The sequence below is a fragment of the Mastigoproctus giganteus genome, chromosome 6 (assembly GCF_048544385.1).
Source record: "Mastigoproctus giganteus isolate SK-2022 chromosome 6, ASM4854438v1, whole genome shotgun sequence".
NCBI classification, from domain to species: Eukaryota; Metazoa; Arthropoda; class Arachnida; order Uropygi; family Thelyphonidae; genus Mastigoproctus; species Mastigoproctus giganteus.
In genome coordinates this window covers 196,954,645-196,978,848 of record NC_143580.1, presented here as the reverse complement: position 1 = coordinate 196,978,848, position 24,204 = coordinate 196,954,645, and positions in this window count along the sequence as shown.

Below are 24,204 nucleotides of genomic sequence, written 5' to 3'. Positions count from 1 at the left end.
ACTCATCTCTAACAGAGTCTCTCCACTCGCTTTCTCATAGACGCACTGTTTCTGCTGCATGCCTCTTTTACAGATACTTCCATGGGCACTGTTCTTTTGAATTGGCTTCTATAATTCCCGCTCTCTCTTTCAAAACAGTCCGAACACGTGCCGCCACCAGCCAACATCCATTTACTGTCCAACTTCAAACCCACAGAACCAACTTTTCATCTTCCTCATTTATTCATTCAACTGCCGTTTTCTGGAACAACCTTCCTTCATACGTATTTCCTGAAAATTACAATCTACAGAAGTTCAAGTCCAATGTCAACAAATATCTTCTTTCGTCTTCTCAACCTCCAACCCAAGCACGGTACTAAGTACTATAGGTTCTAATACCTCTCGTGTTTGGGGTTCACATAAAAAAAAAAAAAAAAAAAAAAAAGTTCCTAGCTTCTCTGTAATGTTGTCTCAGGACCTCGAACTCATCTTCGGGCCAGGTTCTGCGAGCTCTCTGGAAGTCTTTTCTTGTTTTTTGCATTTGTCGTTGTAGTACTGCAATTTCTGGTGTCCACCAGGGTACTGTGCCAAGTTTTGGGTTTTTTCTTTTTATCTCTCGATCGCTGATGTTCAGTAATAATTTTGTAGTTTCTCTCTGAAGGTCATCCGGGTCGTTCCGGGGGTGGGTCTCGCAACCGAAAGGTCGTGGGTTTGAATCCCGACTCAGGCTTGGATCAGAGTAAAATGCAAAAAAAAAAAAAAAAAAACTTGCTTCTACACTTTCTAAAATAATGGAGAAATCCATTAACTGCCAATTTGTATCTAGAAAGCTTCCATCTGATCAAGCATCACCAGCATGGATTCGCTCAATGTTGATTCACTGTGATATAGTGGCTTACGTTGTTATCTACATATAGACAAATTCGGTTGCTCTTGACATTTTAATAACTTTTGATCATGTTTTGTATAAAGGTCCTTCAAAATAAGCTTCCATGTTATGGTTTGCTCACTGTTTTTTGTAATTGGGTAGCCAGCTTTCTGTCTGACTGCTCATTGCAGATGATGATAGATGACTCTGATTTCTAACTTCTACACTAATTCTGGTGTTCCCTGAGGTTATTTCTTCCTTCCACCCTTTTCCTCTTGTATATTAAGGACCTTCTTCGATTGACCAGAAACCCTGTCCATAGTTTTGCTGATGAGAGCATGTTGCATTCCACCTTCCAGTTTGAGAAACTCTGCCTTGCTCAAACAGCTTCAACTTCTTGTATATTCACTACAACTTCCTTGAATGGTAATAGTAATAGTATTAGCCATATAGTACAAGGAAGTCACAGGCTTTTGCTTTACTGGAAAAAAAAAAAAAAAAACAATCAAATTGATAAGTAAACAAATTATATGCTTTCCACAGGTAAGTATCTAGTTGATCTGTTGATCTTGTTGAAATGCTGATCTCCAGGTTACCTTTGCCGCAATGTAATTCTCCAGTGGGGCAAAGATAACTTAGTTGATTTCAATCCTTCTAAAACTCAGTCATCCCTTATATCTTGCAAAAAGGATTTGGCTAAGGTAAAGAAAGCCTGCACGAGAAGCATACAAAAGTTTGATGAATTTACCGGTAAAAGTACTTTGCCGTAACGGCATTTGTATTGTTGCTCGCTCGGTAAACAGACGGTGGGTGTTATCGGTCTGGAGTAGAAGATGAATCCCACGGGAGCTTGAAACCCTCCTGAAGTGGAAAGGGGTAACCTGATTTTTTCCCTTTAGAATCACTAATTGAATCAGGAACAGAGTCATATTGGAAGTTCTGGCATCGTAAAAAATGTTCGTAACGTAGTTTCACCAGTAAACTTTTTCAAAGTTTGCTGTGCTTCTCGTGTGGGCTTTTTTTTTTTTTTCTTAATAAACAATTTATCCACTAGTTCACCAGTGATTCTAAAGAAAAAAGGTCAGGCCACCCCACCACTTCGAGAGGGTTTCAATCTCCCATGGGATTCAATTTATACTCCTGACCGATAACACCCACTTGTATGTTTACTGAGCAAGCAACAATACAAATGCCATTACGGCAAAGTACTTTTACTGGTAAATATCATCGAACTTTTGCGTGCTTCTCATGCAGGCTTTCTTTACTTTGCCAAGGATTCTTCTGCTCCTGTGCTTGTCTTTTCTAGACAGTCACATATTTCTATACGATATTTCTACATGATTGCATATTTTTATTAAGGATTACCTTGACTTCTAATCTCTCTTTTGGCATAAGTGCATTACAAATATTGTTTCCTCTGCATTGAAAAAACTTTGTTTTCTCTTTTGCTCTCAGTGTTACTTTTATTCTAAATATCTGCTCACTCTGTGCAAATTATAAATTCACCCTACCATAATTGTTCCCACCTCTGGGATGGTGTTCCCAAAACCTTTCTCAGGCTTCTAGATTCTATTCAAAATGGGCAGTTAGGTTAATTAATGACTCATCTCTAACAGAGTCTCTCCACTCTCTGTCTCACAGATGTTATGTTTCTGTTGCATACCTTTTGTATAGATACTTCCATGAGCAATGTTCTTCTGAATTGGCTTTTATAATTCCTGCTCTCTCTTCCAAACTAGTTCAAACACTTGCTGCAAAGAGAGTCAATGTCCTTTTACTGTCCAGCTTCAAACTGACAGAACCATATATCATCTTTTAAGGGCACAAAAGGTGATATTGTTGTACACGTTGGCACCAATGACATTAAGAGTAGGAGATCTGCAGATTTACTTAACAAGTACAGGTCAATGTTGCAAAAAAGTCGTGAGTCAGGATTAAATTTGAAAGTGTCTGCAATTCTGCCCAGACATGATAGGAGGGAGTACATGATGAGAGCCTTGTCAATCAGTTTGGCCCTGAAGGGAATGTGCAAAGCTCAAGGAGTAGAATTTTTTCAGCGTGGTCTGTGCTTGTTAACTGGAGAGACTGCTTCTACAGGGATGGGATACACTTAAATAGAAAGGGTGCAAGAATATTTGCTGATGCTATCGAGGCAGTGTTCGGAAAACTGCTAGCTTGGGGAGATTCACAGACTAAAACGTTAAAAGAAGCCGTAGGCAGAGGTGAAGGTGATTCTTGCACAGCTTCTATTAGAATAAGTAGTGACCTGGAGCGAGGGGTGCTGGGGGGTTCAGGGACTGATGGCAGTCATCGTGAAACAGGTGGGTATGTGGGATGTGTCAGGGTAACTAGGAATAGGAATAGGTGCATGTATACCAATGTTAGAAGTATAGTAAATAAATTTGAAGTGTTGGTCAAGACATCAAAGGCAGATATTGTTGGGATATTAGAGACATGGTGTCACACTGATATTAGGAATGCAGAATTGGAATTTTGGGAGTACAATGTGTACAGAAAGGATAGACAGGATAGGAAGGGATACCTTTGTATCATCTGCAAACTTCGGCACCAAACCTGATATACCTTCATCAATATCATTGATAAATATACAAAACAACAGTGGACCCAACACTGAACCCTGTGGGACTCCACTAATAACATTAGTCCACAAAGAGCAGCACCCATTTATTACCACCCTCTATCTTGTAGCATTAGTAGAGGCACATGATGCAAGAAAGCAAGCCTATGCAGCATCAGCCAGAAAAAAAAAAAAAAAAAACACACTTCCATTTCACCCTTCCGTTTAATAAATAAATTTATTTAAATTTAATCCGTTTAATATTTATTTAAATTTATTCCGTTTAATAAATAAATAAATTAAACTGAGCCTAAATAAATTTAAGGCTCAGTTCGAAATACCTCTCCAGCTGAGCCTTAAATTTATTTAGGCTATCAACTTCCACAGCAACGGATGCAAGTCTTTTCCACCAACCAACTACCAGCTGGCTAAAGGTAAATTTCCGCACATCTATCCTACATCTGTCTTTCCTCAATCTGAATTTATGTCCTCTCAGGTCATTATTCTGAGTAAGAGGAAGAATCCCATCGGCACTGAGCATGCTCAAACCATTCAAGACTTTATACACCTCTATCAGATCACCTCACCTGTGCCTAGTCTCCAGACTGTAATTTTCAAAACTTAAGCCTTTGTTCATAAGAGCAAACATTTGTTCCATTCACTAATCTTGTTGCCCTTCTCTTTACTCGTTCTAGCAGCTCTACATCCTTCTTGAAATGAGGCCTTCAGACATGTATACAGTACTGAAGGTGTGGCCTGACCATTGCCTTATACAAGGGAATAATCACCTCCCTATCCCTGCTAGAAAAATTCCTGTATATCATTGTCAAGACACCATGAGCTACTCTTGCAGCTTGTCTGCACTCCTCAGAGAACTTCATATCTCCCTGCACAATTACCCCAAGGTCCTTTTCATTCTCTACCAATGTCAGTGTAGTACCACAGAGTTGATACATTGTTCTGGGGTTGCTGTTTTCCATATGTAGTACTTTACATTTGTCAATGTTAAACTTCATTTGCCACATCTCAGCCCATCTGCTCAACCTTTCCAGATCCTGTTGCAGCAGCATAGCATCAGTAGTGTCCTTAACAACCCTGCCAACCTTTGTATCGTCTGCAAACATGGACATTAAGCTTGATATACCATCATCAATATCATTTATAAATACAGAAAACAATAATGGACCCAACACTGAACCCTGAGGGACTCCACTAATAACATTAGGAGGAGAAATTGTTGAAGATAAACATAAGAAAGGCACCTGGGGTGGATGGAATCTATCTAGTTATATTAAAGGAGGCAGCAAAGGAAGTAAGCAAATCCTTAGCCATAATTATGAGAGCTTCCTTGGACTCTTTGAGGTATCCATGGACTGGAGATGTGCAAATGTGGCCCCAACCACAAAGGAGGATCAAAGGGAGACACAGGTAATTAGAGACCTGTTAGTTTAACTTATGTTCCAGGGAAATTAATGGAGGCACTGGTTAAAAAAGCATTGCAGGATCATCTAGACAAGACTTCAGTTATAGCTCGGACACAGCATGGGCTTGTTAAGGGGAAGCCTTGTCTGACCAATTTGATTAGATACTATGATGTTGTCACAATGGAACTGGATGCAAAGAATAATTTTGATATCATATATTTGGATCTTAGAAAGGCTTTTGATACTGTTGCACATGAAAGACTGCTGCACAAATTAGCAATGTGGCATTGGAGGCAAATTGCTGCTATGGATTGGGAGAAGACAGAGAGTGGTATTCAATGGACACTGCTCTTCAGGGACTAATGTTATTAGTGTAGTCCCCAAGGGTTCAGTGTTGGGTCTATTGTTTTTTTCGGTATTCATTAATGATATTGATGATGATGGTATACCAGGCTGTCCAAGTTTGCAGACAATATGAAGGTTGGCAGGGTTGTTAATCATACTAATGACAGTATGCTGCTTCAACAGGATCTAGAAAAGTTAAGCAGATGGGCGGTGGCAACTGAAGTTTAACATTGACAAATGTAAAGTACTGCGTATGGGAAGCAGTAACCCCAGAGTAACATATCAACCGTGTGGTACTACCTTGACAGTGGTAGAGAGTGAAAAGGACCTGGGGGTAATTGTGCAGGCAGATATGAAGTTTTCCGAGCAGTGCAGATGGTCTGCAATAGTAGCTCATGGTGTCTTGTCAATGATATACAATAATTTTTCTAGCAGGGATAAGGTGGTGATTATCCTCTTGTAAAAAGCAATGGTCAGAACACACCTTGAGTACTATATACAGGTTTGGAGGCCTCATTTTAAGAAAGATGTAGAGCTGTTGGAACAAGTACAGAGAAGGGCAACAAGATTAGTGAATGGAAAAAAGAGTTGCTCTTACGAAGAAAGGCTTAAATTTTGCAAATTACAGTGTCTGGAGACTAGGCACCTGCGAGGTGATCTGATTGAGGTGTAAAACACTTTGAATCGTTTGAGCATGCTCAATGCTGATGGGACTTTTCCTCTTGCTCAGAATAATCACCTAAGAGGGCATAAATTCAAATTGAGGAAAGACAGTTTCCGTATAGATGTATGGAAGTTTGCCTTTAGTCAGCTTCCAACTATCGTTGTAGAAGTTGATAGCTTAAGCAGATTCAAGGCAGAATTAGACAAAACATTTTGAACGAGTAGATGGGTGGAATGAGGTGTGTGTGCGTGTGTGTGTGTGTGTGTGCGTGCGTGTGCGTGCGTGTGTGTGTGTGTTTTGGCTGATTCTATATAAGCTTGCTTTCTTGCATCATGTGCCCTTGCTAATGCTAAGTTAACATTAAAAAGATGTTTGGAAGAAATGGAAGAATCTTTTTCTTCTTTGCTGTTAGCATCTTTCTCTGAAGAAGACTGGTGGTTGATATGAAGGTATCAACAGTGTTCATCAGCAGAACTTTTAGCTTCAGAAGAACTGAAAACTTCCTCATAGTTTTATATGGCTACTTTGTTAAGAAATGTTTGAAATGATGTGAAAGAGCTATTGAAAATTTTAAAAATGAAAAATTGAATAGTTTAGCCAATTACTTGATTGCAGTCAGTGAGACTTGAATTCCTTTGGGATCTGTGGAAAAGCATCTAAAAGCTAGTAAAAATGCTAGTAGAAACATAATCAAATTGGAGTCCCAAAAAAATCATCAAAAATCTCACTCATAGTGGCATGAAAAATATTTGTTCCTGTACTATCTGAAACAAACTAGTGACATATTGCTTACCAGATCCCATGATTTCCTAGAATAATAGTAAACTTATAACTGCTTTCAGTTCAATGTCATTTCCTTTTGTATAAAAAGAATATGCTGCTTCTTTTTTTTTTTTTTTTCAGCTTTTCATTTCTTCTGTTTTCACATTTGTGTTGTTCATGATATATCTCAAGATATCCATGATTTTCCATGCATTTTCCATAGCTCTTTCATGGATATCTTCAGAATGTGTTAGGGAGTTGAAATGGAGGAATCTTTTTTTTTTTTTTTTTCCTTCTTTGTTGTTATCATCTTCCTCTGAGAAAATTTGTGGTTGAAATTAAGATGGTGGTCTTCATTAGCAGCACTTTTGGTTTTAGGAAATAATGTTTTATCATCAATGTTGTCTAAAAAAACTCTTTGGCAGACAGCATATTTCATCATCAAGACAGGTTTATTACTAGTCATAAATATTGGGAATTAAAAAAAAAATCAAAATGCCTGCTTCATTTTTCAAAAATATTTATTGAAAAATAAAAAAAAGTACTCATACTTCCAAAAAATAGCCTCAGAAAAATACTAACATTTAAATACTGTTGGGTTGTATTGGATGCTATACTGCCTCTAACAAGAGCAAAATAAATACTTCAAAACTGCAAAGCATACAGACAGCTCAAGTTTCAGTACTAAGAAGAATACCTAACAACCCACCACTATCTGATTGGCATTGTTAAAATTACATGCAAATAAGGAACTACTGGGGTCTTATAGACTCCACAAGCACATTAAGGGTTAAGTATCAATAGGTTTAGGCATGAAAAAATGAAAATAGAGAAAATTGCATATGGAATGTGAAAAAAGAGATGAGTTAGAAATCAAATGCCTGCATGTGAAAATTATATGGTTTGATTATGATTTTAATATTAAAGATGGAGAACTAATAATTAAAAAAAAAGAAATAAAATAAAGCCCCATTAATTAATATGATCCTTTATTAATAAATCATATGCATTAGTGATTCCTTATACAGAAAATCAGGTGAATCTTACAATATATAGGTCTATACAAGTGAACAAACACAGAGATACAGAGTTAAACTACATTGAAAAGTTACATAAAATAACAAATAAGGATTAAAAAAAAAAGTAATTGTGATCTCTCTATGCATTAAAAAAGTTTTCCTCCTAGTGTATTTATTCAAGCTAATGGGAGAAGAGGGCGGGGAAATTACGTCTACAAATGTGCGGGTAAATAATTACATAGGTCATTTCCTGATTAGATTTAAATTAGTGCATTATACTGTTAGTACATTAGTATAATATTATTATTATACAAATAATAACATTATTATTAATAGTCATATAGTGCAAGGAAGCTTGAGGCTTAAGCTGCACCAGCTAAAATAAAATTTCCGAGTTACCCTGAGAGAGAGAGAGAGAGAGAGAGAGAGAGAAGTAGAAAGGAATCACCAAGAAAGAGAAGAATGATGATATCCAGCTCAAGACCCTAGGTGTGTGCCAAGCCCATACTCACCAGATGTGAGCCCCCTGGGGATATAAAGTACAAAACTATACAAATATTTACAATAAACTTAACTGTTTACAATCATACCTCTACTATGTTGGGGCGATGGGTCCCTTCATCAGCTGAGGTTCCATTCATATACAAAATATATTACAATGGAACATCAAATGATGCTGGCATGGTCATGTATTAGACAGTAAAACACATGCATGAAGTTTGTGTATGTTAAATGGAAGGAACACAAATGGAACACAAATGCATACGTGGGATGCATTGAAAGACAACTGCCTCCATAATGTTCACCAACCTCATGCACATGATTCACTGTCTAATACATGACCCTGCCTGGCATCACTTGAGATTCCATTGTAATGTCAGCTGATGAAGGGACCCGATATAGTTTGTATATTTGTAAATAGTTTAGTATTTTGTAAATATTTTAAATATTTGTATAGTTTTTAAATATTTTAGTTAAATATTTTAGTCCTGCTCTTTCAGATGCAACAGTATTCCTCGTGCATTATGGAACCCGAAGCAAAAGGCCTTTTCCTGTGACCTATATAAACGCAAGTAAATAATTACATGTTGTTGTTATTGGGTTTTTTTGGTGCAAAAGCTACTTTGGTCATATTGTGCCTAAATAATTACATAGTGATATTTATTTGACCTTGAGAATTCCTCATGGTGGGGTAGCCAATGGGAGAAGAGGGATGTTGGTCACGTGGTACAAATGGACAGGGCAATTACTTCACTACAAATGCACAGGTAAATAATTACATAGATCATTTCCTGATTAGATATCAATCTGTATGTTTCGGCAGGTATCTTTTACAGAGAAAAGATTTGACTTACTCCATTATACCTCTACATTTTATGTAGAAAAGCGTGTATGTGGGTTAGCGAGCAGGTTAGTTAATTTAAAAAAAAAAAAAAAAATAGGACTACAAGTTGAGCAGAACATAAAATGACATCAGCTAACTAGGACTGGCACTTACGTAATTGTCCTTCACAAACAGAAAGATAGGCCAAGATGTCATCGCGACATGCCTTGTCTATAGACCACAGGTCAATGTTGAGAGTGTCCAGAGTCACATTTGGGAAATGTCTCTTGAAATTCTGTAACCTCTGGAGCCTTGAGCACAAGGAGAGGGTACTGTGGAGAATTAATTAAAATATTTACTCAAAAGTGTATTTTTTTATTTTAGTAAAACTTGTGATAATAATGTTCTTATCATAGGATATTCAAAAAGAATTGAGTGAACATCAAACCGATCAAAATTGGGTTCACCAGCAAGGTCGCTTGCTTATTGAAGCAGATTCTAGTATATTTACTTCTATTCAAAATCAGCTAACTACACTAGACAGAGACTGGGAACAGGTGGTGACAGAAGCAGGACTCAAGGAAAAAGCTGCTAATTCTGTTTTGGTATTATGGAAGGAATGTCTCTCCCTTCATGATCAGCTGCAGTCTGCAATACAACAGGTGCATGAAGCTATCCAAATACCTTCACAGGTTTCAAGCGATGTTGTTCAAGTAGCAAGCTTATCTGATAAAGCAAAAGTATGTGCTTTCTTATTTTCATTATTAATTTTGATTATATTATTACAATCATACTAAAGAAATTTGAGACTGTACTTATAGCCATGTGTAAATTAATTGCACATTAGTTTTACTTATTGTATGACTTTGTATCTCCTCATCGTTTGTAATCATCTCTTGCATTTTTCTTTTCGGCCACTAAGCTGATCAGTTCACCTGACATCCATTGTAGTTTAGCTCTTGAACAATATCTCTTAGCTGATATAAAGTGCTTAGTTGTCTCTCTGATTAATTCTGTGAACTTGAATTTTTCAGTGTCAGTTGATCCCACTGAAAAGAATTTAAATACTGTCTGAGCCCATTATAATCACTTTTGAGAAAACAAAATCCCTTCTCTTTACCCTTGGCAGTGGTTATTTCTTTGAATAAATCCCAAATCAGTATTCTGTGATCTCTATCACCTAAAGGTTCTTTTATTGAAGATTCTTAATACATAATGAAGCACTGCTGATAAGCAGATCAAGGATATTGCTTTCATTTGTTGCCTTCTCAATATATATTGATATAGAAAGCAGTTATTCAATAAATCAGGAAATACTCTGCCATTGAAAGAGATGGAAATCCATGAGTGCAAATTGATATCTGGAAACTGAAAATCTCCCATGATAAAATATTCTGATTTGCTGGCCCTCTCTCTTTGCCTATATAAGTGTTCAATATACTCATCACAGTCATTTGGCCTATAACAGTCCCTGACTCTTTTGTTTTCCTAGTGTTTGTTCCACAACAGACTGGCACATTATTTATAATCCATGTGCTTCTTCACTAAAAACATCACTTCCCACCCCCATTATGCCTGTCCTTTCTGTACACATTATAATTATATATTCAAATTCTGTATCCCCAAATCAGAATAACACTTCTTTTATACCTTTATAGATATAATGGTATAACAGAAAAGGTATAACCTATCTGTTTATAGTAACTCTTATACAACCCTTCCCTATCTCTTCCATCATGCAGTATGATTGATGACTTTTGAGGTTATGATGAACGTCGTGGCGAGATCCAATATTCCTTACATTTCGAGGGTACAGCTCTAAAACGGTGTTCGCAGACTGGCCGCTAGTTAGTACACCGGACCGAACCTATTGGTAACTCTCTAGGAGGCTTCCGGATCAGCTAGTGTATAATCTTGCTACCTCTACTCTGCCAGATGGTGACTGGAGGGAGTCCGAGTAGTGTGTATGTGGGGAGCATTGTTGAGGCCACGTTATGTCAAGGATCTGGGTATATTCTTACCACGTGAAAACGCCATATCCAAAAATTTCATTACTTCATACAGCATGTCCAGCCCACTTTTTCTTACTATTGAATACACCATGAATTGTCAAACTAATAGAGCAAGCTTATCTGCGAAAAGATCTAAACCTCCCAAGCACTTCCTAATTCATTTCACAAATATACGTGGTCTCAATTCTAATCTCAACGATGTCCATTTCCACTTGCAGTCTGCCAAACTCCATGTACGTTTTCTGCCAGAATCTCAGTTATCGGTTGATTCAACTACTGCTCATCTCAGATGCCCAAATTATTTGCTGTATGATTCCTTTCGCCTCAAATGTAGTACTTGTGCATATGTCCATTCTGATATTCCCTGTCAGAGACTTGGCAATTGTGAATCTCCTCTCTTTGATCTTCTCTGGTTTCAAATCTCTCTACCTCATTGTGTCAAATTAATCTGTTGTCTCTACCGTTCTCCCAACTCCACTAATCACTTGGAGCTCTTTGACTTCCTCTCTTTGCAACTTGACTTTCTCCAGTCCAACTTTCCTAACAGTGAGATCATTTTCCTTGGTGATTCTGATGTTCACAACTCCAGCTGGCTTCTGTTTTCTAGTCACACCGACCCAGCAGGTCGAGATGCTGAGGCTTTTGCAATTACTAATGACCTAGCACAGATTGTTCATTTACCTACAAGAATACCGGACAATCCTAATCATACAGCCAATACGCTTGATCTTTTTCTCACAAACAACCCTTCTAAGTACACTGTCGAAGTGAGAGGTCCTTTAGGCACCTCAGATCACAAGTTGGTGATTGTCTCTTCTCCAATGGAACCTTTATCTCATAGCCATTCCCAACCTCGTGTTGTTTGGCATTACAAGAATGCAAATTGGGATGACCTGCGAGACTTCTTTTCCTTGTTTGGATTACTGTTTCAAAACTTCTGATGTCAACATTTGCTCAGATCGTGTCAGTGAAATTATTCTTGCAGGAATGGAATCCTTTATCCCAAACTCCACTTTAAAATCTCGTCCTTTATCTAAACCTTGGTTTTCCAATAAATGTGCTAAGGCTGTTCAAGAGAAGAATGTTGCATATCGTAATTGGCTCATTTCTAATTCTTCAGTTTCATTTTCTGCCTACACCAAAGCTCGCAACAATTGTAAAGCAGTTATTAATCAGTCCAAACTAGAGTTTGAACAGGCTAAGAGTAGAAAGCTTGCTTCTTGTCCTAATGGTAGCCGAGCATTCTGGTCTCTTGCCAAAGCTATTGGCCGCAACTTTTGCCCATCTCTGCTCCCACCTCTGTCCAAACCAGATGGTTCTGTTGTCACTTGAGCCAAGGATAAAGCTGACCTGCTAGCATCCCATTTTTCTTCCAGCTCATGTATTAATGATCTTGGTAAAACACCTCCCACTATTCCCAACACACTCCATTCAATGCCTCCTGTGGTCTTCCGTCAAAAGGATATCAGAAGGATTTTGATGCTAAGAAAGCTCCAGGTCCTGATGGTATTTCTCCACTTGTTCTCAAAACCTGTGCTCCTGAACTTACTCCTATTCTTTGCCACCTTTTTTCACTTTCTTATTCCAAAGGTGTTTTTCCTTCTGCTTGGAAATTTGCTCATATCTAGCCAGTTCCTAAAAAGGGTGACAAATCCCTCCCATCCAATTATTGTTCCATTGCAATTACTTCTACTCTTTCTAAAGTAATGGAGAAATAAATTAACCGCCATCTCTTAAACTACCTAGAAACCTTCTGTCTGATCAACGATCGCCAGTATGGATTCCGTCAGTGTCGATCCACTAGTGATATTCTGGCTTATGTTACCCATTTATGGACTAATTCAATGGAAAGGTTCGGTGAAACACAAGTAGTTGCTCTTGACATCTCAAAGGCTTTTGATCATGTTTGGCATAAAGGTCTTCTAAACAAGCTTCCATCTTATGGTTTGCCAACTGTTTTTAGTAATTGGTTATCCAGTTTTCTCTCTGATCGCTCACTGACGGTGATGGTAGATGGCTCTCTGTCTGCTAACTTCTCCACTAATGCCGATGTCCCCCAAAACTATGCATAGTCCTATGCATAGTTTTGCCGATGATAGCACATTGCATTCCACTTTCCATGAGAAACCTTGTCCTGCTCAATCAGTTTCAAGTTCTCGAAAATCTGCTACCAATTCCTTAAATGCCGATCTTCAGGTAATTCTCCAGTGGGGCAAAGACAACTTAGTTGATTTCAACCCTTCTAAAACTCAGTCTTGTCTTATATCTCGCAAAAAGGATTCTTCTGCTCCTATGCTTATCTTTAGTGACACTCCGATTTCTAGGCAAAATGATATATTTTTTTTGGGGATTACCTTGACTTCTAATCTCTGTTGTCGCAAGCACATTACAAATATTGCTTCTTCTGCATCTAAAAAATTGGTTTTCTCTTTCGCTCTCGGCGTTACTTTTCTTCCAAACAGCTGCTCACTCTGTATAAATCGCAAATCTGCCCTTGCTTGAAATATTGTTCCCACATCTGGGGTGGTGCCATCAAAACCTCTCTCAGGCTTCTTTATTCCATTCAGAAGAGGGCAGTTAGGTTAATTAATGATTCATCTCTAACAGAGTCTCTCCACTCGCTTTCTCATAGACGTACTGTTTCTGCTGCATGCCTCTTCTACAGATACTTCCATGGGCACTGTTCTTCTGAATTGGCTTCTATAATTCCCGCTCTCTCTTTCAAAACAGTCCGAACACATGCCGCCACCAGCCAACATCCATTTACTGTCCAACTTCAAACCCACAGAACCAACTTTTCATCTTCCTCATTTATTCATTCAACTGCCGTTTTCTGGAACAACCTTCCTTCATACGTATTTCCTGAAAATTACAATCTACAGAAGTTCAAGTCCAATGTCAACAATTATCTTCTTTCGTCTTCTGAATCTCCAACCCAAGCATGGTACTAAGTACTATAGGTTCTAATACCTCTCGTGTTTGGGGTTCACATAAAAAAAAAAAAAAAAAATCATGTAATTGCTAGCCTTGTGTGTATCTCCAGCAGTCCATATAATGTTCTTTCCATATATGTTATCCTCTGGTTCTGTTTACAAACTTCCTGCTACCACAATATTGTTTTTTTTTTTTTTTTTATCACATTGGCAACAGCTGACTTTACTTTTATATTTAACTTTCTAAATATTTAGATAAATACTAAAGTAAACAAATCTCCATAAATAAGGCAGTTACACAATTCCTTTACTACAGACTACAGCATTTGTTATACAAAAAAGTCCCAAGATTATCACAAAAAATGTCATAAAATGTCATAGCCTCATTTCCAGACTCAAAGCTATTCAAGCAATGGTTTCCACTCTCCCCCTCCCATATTTGGTTTCAGGAGAACAGTAGTGAACCTGTTTTTAATCACAAGGCACATAAATATTAGTCTTTTAGTTATGCATTATTCATTCCAAATTTTCTGAAAAATTTAGTTCTTAATTGTTGATTGTGATATTTCAGTGAACCAGTAAATCAGATAATATGCACCTCCTTGATTTGGTGTGTTCTCATTATCAAGTCAAATTTTATAATAACTGCTTCAGAATTGACTGCATGTAAAGATCTTCCAATTTTCTGATTGAGAATTTTAAGGATTGAACTGGTTGATGATTTGAAGGTTATTCATCATGCAAGGTTATGTTCAAATTTATTGAATACCCAGGTAACTGTGACATAACATGGAACACTTTTCTTGTAAATAATAATCATTTTCTTTGAAGTTTAGACAAGAAATTTTGTGGTTATTACATGATAGTTCTGCTTGGTGATACACTGTGCTTTTGCATGTGAATATAACAAACGTATCTTTTAATAACAAATATTGTTATTTGTATTATATTTATGTCAATATGAGGGTGTAGCCAGAGTGAGATGAAATTCTACCTGTTTTGAGTGGATAGCAAGGTCTGACTGGACAGACTGTCCATAGGGACTAATGTTTATGTGGAAGGGGTCCATTAATAAAAAAAACTAAAAAGTATTGAAACATGTGACTCAGCACCACAGAAAAATATAGACTAGCTACTGATGACAGTGAACAACCCCAATATTGTCACTGATTTCTAACTACAAAAACAACAGCAATGCTCTTTCTCTGTATGGCTAGCACATTTGTAGCAGTTGCTGAAAGTATTCCTCAATAAGATGCCATTATTTGCAAACTGCATGGCTAGGTGGTACTGAAACTCAAAATATTTTGTGATTATTGTATATTCTGGTATACTGGGTGATTGCTCAGGACTTGTTAAAATATGGCAAATGGACACAAGATTGATAACACTAAGAGTAACCCAAAAAATGTAATTCAAAAGAAAATTTACCTCATTGTTCTTACAGGATTTCCATTGAGGCCAATAAAAGCATAACTAAATCGCAAAAAAAAGCACAAAATCAGTTATGTTCAATTAAGGTTTTGCTGTATTAAAGCGTGCGCGCGCGCGCGCACACACACACACACACACACACACACACACACACACACACACACACACACACACACACACACACACACACACACACACACACAGAGAGAGAGAGAGAGAGAGAGAAAGAGAGCACTGGAACTATAGATCATTAAAGTGTAATGTTCACCCACTATAAAATAGCAAAACTCCATCAAGGGAAAGGGGAAGAATAATTCCATTTATTCACAGTATTATGGTCTTATTTTTCTTTTCTTTTCTTATAGCATCTTTTAATGTTAATTGGATTTGTCTAAATAGCTTTTTTATTCTGTGTAATGGATATTGTATTAATCAGTTGCACTTAGTACCCTTAAATGCTAGTAAATAAGTTTGCATAACAACAATATTAATATAAATATTATATAAATGTATTCTGGCTCTTTGTAATATATTATTATAACTGATCTACTAGATGTTATATCTGGTGAACCAGTTAAATGTTTTTGTGTTGTAAATATTCCTATATATATTTAATTATTAGAACATTGCTCTGGTTTGGTTATGTTACTTTATGAAGTAGTTCTTTAAGTAATTCTGTGTAGTGTTAAAAAGAGTCCTTATATTAATCTAAAATATCAATCAATCATGTTTTAAAGTGGAAGTGTGTTAAAAGTTAAATGAAAATTTTTATTTATTTTTAATACAGACTGGAAATGAACTTTTGAAGTCTCATCTTTATATCATGGATTCGTATATTCAGAAAACTAAAGAACTGGTAGACAAGCTTATTCCAATGGAGGGTTTTGATACAGCTGCTATACAAGAAGAGGTGACCGATGTTAAAAAGCAATGGCAAGGAGCATGGGATGCTGTTATACAAAGGCTTCAAAATTTAGAATCACAGATTGTTCTTTGGCAACAAATAGAAGCAGCTAAGGAAGAATTGATATCATGGTTTACTGATATCTGTTCAGCAATGAAGGATTTCTTAAATCATTTTACAAATAAAGATAAAGCTCAAGCCATCTTAGATAAATACAAGGTAACATTAATTAATTATTTGCACAATTTTAAATTTTTTTAATGAAATTAAAAAATTGAATGGACTTGAAGATACTTTCTTTATTAAAAAGACAGATTCTGTTAACTAAGAGTGATACTGTCATTAATGTCATATAAATTTTAAAACAAGCAAGATAAGGCATAAAATGCAGTTTCTTTAGAAATTTTCTTGTAATTGCTGCTTGGAAAATGGCCATTGAAAATTTCCCAAGGTAAGCAACACATTATAAATGTGAGGCTTGCAATTGAAAGATATATACTTTTATGTAAAATTTTCAAAAGGCACTAGATTTTTTGGAAATTCAGATTTTTTTTATGTCAGATTTGTGAGATTTTAGAGGTCTGCATTCTTCCTCTTTAATAATAAATGTGTTTAAATAAATAATAAAAATAATAATGTGTTTCTCATACTATGTATTATACTTTTCATTTTATCTTAGTAATGTATCTTATGGCCATTCTGATTTCTAGGCAAGGCATTCTGATTTCTAGGCTTTGTTGTGGATTATCCTGGCTTCTAATCTCTCCCTTGCATAAGCTCTCAGGAACGTAACCCCCGCCAATAGCGGGGGTTACGTTCCTGAGAAATGTTGTGAATACCGAAAACGCAAATACTGAGTTATGGCTCCCATAGTAATAAAGGGGTTCCGTTCCAAAGTATGAAATATATAAGAAAAACTAGTCTAAAATTTTGTCTATGTATGTATTATATGTACCTTCATAATATGACTATGTACATAGACAGTACATAGTGAAATGCAAGTATATGGCATTGAAATGAAAATAAGAAACAATTTAATATTAAATGTAATATTTATAAGAAATTTCAAACAAATCTTTCAAACCAGCGCCTTTGCTAGCTAAAAAACTTATCCCGCCAGTGCTATAACCAGTTTCGCTAAAGTGTTGATAAAGGAGTTTTGCCTTTTCACGATGATGAGTGAACTTAACAGAATTTTATTTTGAGTTCGGTCTTCTATCCACAGATTTAAAGCCTTTTCCATTTTTTCTAATTTAACATCACGAGTTACAGAGCAAATTTTTGAAGCAATTAGCACGTTTTCACGGACACAACGGCGGATTTTTTCTTCCAATTTCTTGATTGATTGTACCGTTGACTCATTGATTTTATAATGTTTTGCCACTGAGGAGACACTTTTACCATTAGAAATTTTGTCTAATAACTCAATTTTATTCGCTAATGTCATCACCTTCTTTGATATTTTCACATTTCTCTTGTTATTCGTAGTCATATTTTTGTACGGGTTAGAAAGAACTTGTCCACAATAAAGTCACTTTCTTCCGTTAACACACTCGAAAAAGTCTGTTTTACACTGCAAAACGGTAGATTTATCACTTTCGTAAGCATATCAATTTATAAATTGATAAATTTATTCAATTTATAAGCATATAAATTAAAAGCAAACAACGAAAACTTCCATTACAAGCGCATAACACATACTGAACAAGGATTAGCGAAAAACATCCACGCTCACGATTTTGTCACCCCTCTCCCCCCACCCACTGAGTGCTGTTTTGACCAGGAAAGATAATTTTAGCCACGCCCATGTTTTTTTATGGCGGATAATATTCACGGCGCTTTAAAATTCACATTTTTTTAGGTTTCATTTCATATTAAATCAGCGATCGCGAATACAGATACCACGAATAGTGGGGGTTTACTGTATTGCTTCCTCTGCTTCTAAAAACTGGGTTTTCTCTTTTTCTTTCTCTTTCAAAGTTACTTTTCTTCTAAACAGCTGTTCACTCTTTACAAATCGCAAATTCGCCCTACCATACCTCTCTCAGGCTTCTAGATTCCATTCAGAATTGGGCAGTTAGGTTAATTAATGACTCATCTCTAACAGAGTCTCTCTGCTCTCTGTCTCACAGATGTTCTGTTTTTGCTGCATGCCTTTTGTACAGATACTTCCATGAGCTCTGTTCTTCTGAATTGGCTTCTATAGTTACTGCTCTCTCTTCCAAAGTTGTCCAAACATGTGCTGCAACCAGTCAACATCTTTTCGCTGTCCAACTTCAAACATACAGAAACAGCTTTTCTTCTTCCTCATTTATTCATTCGACTTCCGTTTTTTTTGGAACAACATTCCTTCATACGTATTTCTTGAAAACTACAATCTACAGAAATTCAGGTCTAATGTCAACAGATATCTCTTTCATCTTCTCAACCTTCAGCTAGTGCATGGTACTAAATACTTAAGATTCTAATACCTCTCATTTTTGGGGTTTTCATAAAAAAAAATAATTATATTATATATATATATATATATATATATATATCTTATAATATCCTTATAACCACTATCGTTATCTACACTACACTCCTGCCTAAAAGTTTGAAATCATGTTTCAGGGTTCTATTTTAATAAAAACTTTGAAAATTAAGAAACCTGAAACATGATTTCAAACTTTTAGGCAGGAATGTAGTGTAGATAACGATAGTGGTTATCTACACTATCGATAGTGTAGATATCTATCATTACTATCTAACGATAGTAACGATAGATAACGATACAAAGTTCTACCACATTTAAAAGTCTTTTTACCAATCAATTTTTATGAAATTATTTTCTATTATGTAAAAAAATAAACAAATAATATTTAAGAAATTCATAGAATATTCAAGTATATTCCTGAAATGTGCACGTGTAGATTAATATTACTTTTTCTAATATTGTTACTGTTAATAAGACTTTTAAGTGTGGTAGAACATTGTAGAAGATTCCTGAATGTTGTGGAATATTGTAGATAATTCTAGAAAGTGGGAATATTGTTTCAATATTCTAGAAGATTGTAGATAATTCTAGAGCATTTCGAAATAATATATAAATTGTGGAGTAAAAGTTGTAACTTATAAAATCAAATGCCAGTCATTCAGAAAGAGCATTTGATGTAAGTTTTGTGCTTTTCAGGATAAACATGACATGAAAAAAAGGAACTGAGTTTTGAAAAAAGAAATGCTGTTATAACTCTGTATAAACAAAGTTATTCCATGAGAAGTATTGGCAAAAAACTAGGTGTTTCGTTTCAAGGAGTACAAACTACCATTTGATGATTCAAGGAGATTGGCAGTTTAATGGACATACCACATTCAGGACAAACACATTTGACAACTTAAGCACAGTTATCCTGTAGATATAGAACTGATTTCTAAATGCATAAAATTCTATGGTCTTTTAGAACTGATTTCTAAGAGACCATAGAACTGATTTCTAAATGCAATCAGTGACTTACTGCATCCAGAATTTGAGCTGATTTCAGTAGGAACAGAGAAACTCCCATATCTACATCCGCTGTAAAACTTCATCTTAAACAAGCAGGACTTAGTGGTTGTGTAGTGATCCAAAAAACCTTATTAAAACTGGAAAATTGAAGAAACATTGGCTTGGGCTAATTGCCATCAAAATTGGACAATTGAAGAGTGGGAAAAATGTACTGTGCATGGATGAATCCAAATTTGAAATTTTTGGATCCAAGCATAGAGAATATGTGAGACAATCAACTGAAGAAAAATGGTGCCAAATGGTTTAGTGCCTACCGTCAAGCATGGTGGTGGTTCCACCATGATCTAGGGTTGCTCTGTTTTTCTGGTATGGGTGACATCATTAGAATTAAAGGAATTTTAAGAAGACTATAGAAACATACTTGAACATAACACAATATCCTCTGGAGAGCAACTTTGTGGAAGAAATTTTGTATTGCAACAAGACAATGACCTGAAGTACAGCTGTAAACTGTGCAGAAACCTTTTGGCAACTAAACAACAGGAGGGGTATTGCAGATTATGTTGTGGCCATCCCAATCCCAATCACCTGACTTAAACCCAGTAGAGCTTTTATGGGATCATCTAGACTGCCAAGTCCATGAAGTCTGTCCATCCTCACAGTATTTATGGGAACCTTTCAGATTGCTTGGAATAATGTTAGAATGTTAGAAAGGGGGCAAACGATGACGTTTTAGAGCAGATATCTTTTAAGGGCACAAAAGGTGATAATGTTGTACACATTGGCAATAATGACCTTAAGAGTAAGAGATCTGCAAATTTACTTAACAAATACAGGTCATTGTTGAAAAAAAGTCACGAGCTAAGGCTGAATTTGAAAGTATCTGCAATTCTGCCAGACACAATAGGAGGGAGTATATGATGAGAGCCTTGTCAATTAATTTGGCCTTGGAGAGATTGTGCAAGGCTCATGGGGTAGAATTTTTTAAGCATGGTCTGTGCTTGCTAACAGGAGAGACTGTTATGGAAAGGGTGCAAGAATGTTTGCTGATGCTAATGAGGCAGTGTAAGGTGGGTCAGAGAACTGCTAGCTTGGGGGGAATTCACAGACTAAAAGATTAATAGTAGACGCAGGCAGAGACGAAAGTGAGTCTTGCACTGCTTCTATTGTAATGAGAAGCAGCCTAGAGAGCAAGTTGCTGGGAACTTCAAGAGCTGTAGGGAGTCATCATGGAACAAATAAATACATGGGCTGTGTTAGGGTAACTATGAGTAAGAACAGGTGCATGTATATTTGCATGTACACCAATGCTAGAAGTACAGGAAATAAATTTGAAGAATCGGAAGTGCTGATCAAGGCATCAAAGGTAGATATTGTTGGGATATCAGACACAAGATGTCACACAGATATAAGCAGTGCAGAATTGTAATTTGGGGAGGGCAATATGTACAGAAAGGATAGATAGGGTAAGAAGGAAGGGAGGAGAGGTTATGGTGTTAGTTAAGAAACACATAAAAATCTAAGGAAGTGAATCAAGTTGACATGGGTGGGCAGTGCAATGTTGAGTCAGTTTGGTGTGACATAAACATTTGGAAAGGGAAAATGAGAGTAAGCGTGCATTATAGGCCTAATGACTCTGATGAGTACAACAAACATTTGTGCAGAGAAATAGAGTGGGCCAGTAAATCTGAACATCTTGTAATGGGGATTTTAATTTTCCAGATATTGACTGAAACTTGTGGGTTGGTCACTCACATGCTAGCAAGACTTTTGTGGATTTATTGTAGAATTGTTTTTTATAGCAACATGTTCGAGGGGCAACCAGAGCAGGTAATACTCTTGATCTGATTATCAGCAGTGATGACGCATACATTAGGATTTTGCAGATAAAGGAACCACTAGTGACAATTATCACAGACTAGTAATAAAGGGGAGGGTTTTTGTTTTTGTAAAGGTGACTACAGTGGTCTCAGGCAGTTTTTGAATTCTGTACAGTGGGATCAACTAATGATGTTAAAAATAGGGAACTATAAATGGGAGGCCTTCAGGGAATTAATCTTGGAAGCTACTAGGCTTTTCATACCAACTAAGAAATAATGTTCAAGATTTAGGCCTAAATGGATATCAGATGAACTAATGAGGCTCGTGGCAGAGAAGAAAAATGCATGGGATGCATATAAATTATTAAGCAACTCAGAAGCCTATGGCAGATATAAGCTAATCTAGTTACAAAGGAGGTTAGGCAAGTGAAGGCTGATTATGAGAAATCCTTGGCAAAGGATGCAAAGAAAAACAACAAAGACTTCTTTACTTATGTAAACTCTAGAAAGAAGGGGATGAATCAGATTGGGCCACTTGATGTTGGTGGTTTGACTGTTGATGATCCTGCTCAGATAGCTGACAAACTCAATAAGTATTTTGCATCTACATTCACAAATGAGGAATTCTGTAAGGAAGGGGAGGATAGAAGTTTACTAAACTCTAACAGCGAGCTAAATGATTTTGTAATAACAAAGAGCAAAGTGGAGGAGAAATTGTTGAAGTTAAACCTAAGAAAGGCACCAGGGGTGGATGAAATCTATTCAGTTATATTGAAGGAGAGAGCGAAGGAAGTAAGCAAACCCTTAACCATAATTATAAGAGTGTCCTTAGATTCAGGGGAAGTCCCCATGAACTGAAGATGTGCAAATGTATCCCCAATTCACAAAGTCGGTTCAAAGGGTGATGCAAATAATTATAGACCTGTTAGTTTAACTTCTGTTCCGGGGAAAATAATGCTGCAGTCACTGGTTAAAGAAGTGATGCAAGATCACCTAGACAAGACTGCAGTAATAGTTCAGACACAGCATGGGCTTGTTAAGGGAAAGTCTTGTCTGACCAATTTGATTGGATACTATGATGTGGTCACAAAAGAACTGAATGCCAAAAATAATTTTGATATCATATACTTGGATTTCAGGAAAGCTTTTGATACTGTTGCATACGGAAGACTGCTGTAGTAATTAGAGTGGTATGGCTTTAAGGGCAAGTTGCTGCAATGGATAAAGGGATGGTTGAGTGTGAGATGGCAGAGAGTGGAATTAAATGGACACTGCTCTATGGGCGCCTCTGTAGCCAGGTGGGCAGGAGCAGCAGTGCGTAGCACACGCTTCTTGATTAGACTGGGGTTCGAGCCTGTTACCACCAAAGACGGAGAATGCGGAAACGTCAGAGAATGACCACCGCATATCCATGGAGCAATATGGCCTTAGTTGCTAATGCTCCTGAAAACCCAACAACAACAACAACTGCTCTACGTGGACTAATGTGATTAGCAGAGTCCACCAGAGTTCAGTGCTGGGCCCATTGTTGTTTTGTGTATTTATTAATAGTAGTAGTAGTAGTAGTAGTAGAGGCATGTGATGCAAGAAAGCCAGCGTATGAGCCTATGCAGCATCAGCCAAAAAAAAATTACAAAACGATCCCCTCTAAATATTTGTATAGTTCCTCCTTAAATTTATTTAACCTATCAACTTCCAAAACGAGAGATGGAAGTTTGTTCCAGCAATTACCCACCCGCTGGCTAAAGGGAAATTTCCGCATATATATTCTACGTCTGTCCTTCCTCAATTTCAATTTTGCCCCCTTAGGTTCATAATCTGAACAAGTGGAAGAATCCCATCAGAACTCAGCATGCTCAACCTATTCAAGGCCTTATACACCTCAATTAGATCACCTCGCAGGTGCCTAGTCTCCAGCAGCTGCAATTTGCAGAACTTAAGCCTCTCCTGGTAAGAGGATCCCTTCATTCCCCTCACCAATCTTGTTGCCCTTCTCTGTACACGATCAAGCAAATCTACATCCTTCTTAAAATGAGGCCTCCAGACCTGCACACAGTACTCAAGGTGTGGCTTGACCATTGCATTATACAGAGGGACAATCACCTCCTTTTCCCTGCTAACAGAATTCCTGTATATCATTGACAACACCCCATGACCTGCCCTGGCAGCCTGTCTGCATTGCTAAGAAAACTTCATATCTGATTGCACAATTAGTCTCAGGTATTTTTCATTTTCTATGTCCTTAAGTGTAGTACCACACAGTTGGTACGTTTCTCTTGGGTTACTTCTACCCATATGCAGTACTTTGCATTTTTCAATGTTAAACTTCAGTTGCCACTTCTCAGCCCATCTGCCTAAATTTTCTAGATCGTGTTGCAGTAACACACTGCCAGTACTGTCATTAACAACCCTGCCAATCTTTGTATCACCTGAAAACTTCGATACTAAGTCTGATATACCTTTATTAACATCATTGATAAATATACAAAACAACAGTGGTCCCAACACCGAACCCTGTGGGACTCCACGAAGAGCAGCACCCATTGATTACCACTCTCTGTCTTCTCCCACTCACCCATCCTTTTATCCATTGTAGCAACTTACCCTTAATACCATTCTGCTCCAAATTGTACAGTAGTCTTCCATGTGCAACA